The sequence below is a fragment of the Coregonus clupeaformis genome, unplaced genomic scaffold (assembly GCF_020615455.1).
Source record: "Coregonus clupeaformis isolate EN_2021a unplaced genomic scaffold, ASM2061545v1 scaf1730, whole genome shotgun sequence".
NCBI classification, from domain to species: domain Eukaryota; kingdom Metazoa; phylum Chordata; class Actinopteri; order Salmoniformes; family Salmonidae; genus Coregonus; species Coregonus clupeaformis.
Genome location: NW_025535184.1, coordinates 67,602 through 70,705, shown reverse-complemented (window position 1 = coordinate 70,705; position 3,104 = coordinate 67,602). Strand labels below are relative to the sequence as shown.

Genomic DNA, 3,104 nt, shown 5'->3' with positions numbered 1-3,104 from the left:
CATCTACTAATCATAGACCAGGGGGTCAATCTGAAATTATAGAAAGGATGATCAGAGAGAGAGAATTCGCCATCAGAGTAGGAGTGCTGATCTAGGATCAGGTCGACTCTGTCCATATAATACTAGTATTCATTATGATCTGACCTTTGGTACATTCTTAGTCTGGATTGTCTTGGGTCAAAATGGACCCTGTACATTCATGAAATATGATTAGTAAAGGAGGGCTCTCCTGCTAGCACTGTAGTAGTACCTAATACATATAGAATACTTGTATCAGCTGTTATAGATTCATTTTATGAAGATGAGCTCCTACATTTGCTCCAGTATTAAAGTTGCCTTCCAGTGGCCACCACCTCTCCTCCAGCCACATCTGGAACTCCAAGATAGACAGACAGACAGACAGAGACACACACACACTGAGTATGAGAACTGGGAAAATAGACAAATGTAAAACAAATGTTGCTTATTCATAGGTTGCACCTCAGTCAGTGGGTCGCATCATGTCATTGTTATGAATATTCTCCAAGCCTCCCTCTGCCGTCGACGCATAGACATGCACAAAAGTCACGATGGATGGAGGCTAATGAGTATATTGTCAAAGTAACACTATAGCGGCCTGGAAATATGATGACATTGCTAAAGTAGACAAACGTTTAGTATGAAACAACTTTGACATCATTATCATGTCGTCAAATGGATGGCAATGTTGTCATTAGCTAACAAGTTCATCAAAAATAGCTATGAATGCTACGGCAACTAGCAAAAATGTGGTGGTATCCCCTCAATTGTAGCTAGCTAACATTATGCTGCACATCAAAAGTCAATCTGGCGACATCAAAATGATGACAAACGGTTTAACTAATTAGTTGCCTCCTTTTGCAATGTCATTGTATTTCCAAACCACTGTAATTAACTTTTTTGAAGAAATCAGCACTCATTGACGACGCATTGAGTAGAATGCTCGATCAATCGGACATGCTTCTCAGACAGGGGCTTGCTTGTTCGTTTCTTGTCTGAGAATAGCCATAGCTAGCTACCACAGTGATCCCCTTGAGAGTAGCTAATTTCAGTGCATCATTCATATGGCTTGCTAGCTAGTGTAGGAGCTCCCTAGGTGAGTCCTCTTTACCTTTACTGGACTCAGGCTGAGATATGCTGTCCATGTTCACTTCATGGATAATAATATAATATAATAATATGCCATTTAGCAGACGCTTTTATCCAAAGCGACTTACAGTCATGCGTGCATACATTTTTTTTTGTGTATGGGTGGTCCCGGGTTCGAACCCACTACCTTGGCGTTACAAGCGCCGTGCTCTACCAGCTGAGCTACAGATCTCCTTTCTTGCCACAGTGTGACTGAAAAAAAATACAAAAACATCTAAATACATGTACATACAACTTTTACCAATTGTGAGAAGACTGTTTTAGCAAAAGGACATGTATATTTACATTGCCCTTGGCTGGAACATGTATGACAAGGCAAAAATCAAGACATATTTCACACAAAATAGGATGGATGCACACAATTCTTGGTGATAGCCAAGTTAATTTAAATAATGTATGAATTAAGAATCTCAAATAGAGTTTGGTTTGAGAGCCAAACTGAGAGGCTGTCCTGTTAGGTGAGGTTTTGCTCACCTGCAGACAGCATGTATTCAGGTCAAGCCGTTATTGGCCCCGGCAGCGCTTTCTCCTCTGTCTGAGCATTGATCTTGGCATCTGCAGAACAGAGACAACAGAGGGAGGATTCAAGATTGTTTTTCTGGGAACGCACTTTTAAAGGAGTACTAATCTACTTCCACTGTTGGCTATTGACCCCAGAATTTTTATTTTGAAGAATCCAGCATCGTATTATTTAACATACTTTCCAAACGTTGGTCTGTTGTATACCCACTTCCTTCCTGCTTACATCATGTCAAAATAAAGTCCCCCACAATTTTTTATTTTTGTCCACATATGGTGCATGTGCATGACTTATTTTAGATTTTGTTCCAAATTCCCCCCATTCGTAATGACCAACCTTCCTGCCCACTGACACATTACGTTTAAATTGAATTTTATTTAACTTCTGGCATCCCGCAAATTTTTTCCATCAACTCCCATGTTCTGCCCGAGCTCTTATCCCTGTAACACAAACCCTTGTGACACCATCAAGGTCCGCATGGTGTTGGTCCAGATGACGACATCCGACGCTAACTCTCAGCCGTTCATGCCTTCACTCAACCCAAGTTCTGCCCGAGTCCTCGTCCCAGCTGGGCAAGATATTGGATGCCAACCACCATTAAAGCCCACTGAAGAAGAAGAAGAAGAAGAAGAAGGAGACGAATTTGTCATTGTAAATCTTTACCGATATGTGATATAATTTACTTATTCTCTGTAATATCGTATAGCTTTGGAATCGTGACATTAACTAGTGTGGAGGAAAATATGCCGGTTTCTGGACTCATACCCTGACTTTGAGAAGGGATTGCGTGACCCAACATGACAAGGTGAACGTGAATGTCCGACAGTCTGCTGGGTGAGCCGTTATACGTTCCTCCATTCATTGCCGAATGGGATTCCTAGATCCTCCCTTTCTCTAATATCTCTGCCATGAGCTCTTAAATCGAGATAGCTGTGTATTTTGCTACTGCATGGCCAGTGTGAACCGGAAAGTCTGATGAAGAAACGCTGAAGAAAATGTGGCTTCCCCCAATGGATCCGGTAAGTCTGCTTTCCTTTTAACAGGATAGGCATGCTGTATAAAATGTCTATACCAAGTTTTTATAATATTTGATCCTCCACATTCCTCTGTTCCGTGTTTAATGGCTGGAGAGAAAAAAAGACTAAAACTTGTTGGGATTTGTTTTTCCTTCAGCAAGATAACCTACTACTTTATCATGTGTAGGAATCTGTGTCTAGTCCTTAATGATCTCTCCTTCCTCCCAAAGTGTGCACTTGTTCACCTCCACTGATTTGAAAATCTGATTATCCATTATATGACCAGATACTCGGAAGTGGCCACTCACAATGAAAATACGTCTTCTTCTGTGGGGTTTATCCGCAGTTGTCATCCAAAGTTACGGTACATTTTGACACCTACTGTAATGGAGTGTGGGCCA

General features: G+C 41.2%; 1 long non-coding RNA gene across 1 annotated transcript; it reads right to left on the bottom strand.

Annotated features, from left to right (window-relative positions):
• Positions 1-1,277: 1,277 nt before the first annotated feature.
• Positions 1,278-1,908, bottom strand: LOC123487489. Its single transcript, XR_006659791.1, has 3 exons — positions 1,868-1,908; positions 1,642-1,722; positions 1,278-1,359 (listed from the first exon to the last, which is right to left on the bottom strand). It is a non-coding gene; the product is annotated as an uncharacterized LOC123487489 (long non-coding RNA).
• Positions 1,909-3,104: the final 1,196 nt, after the last annotated feature.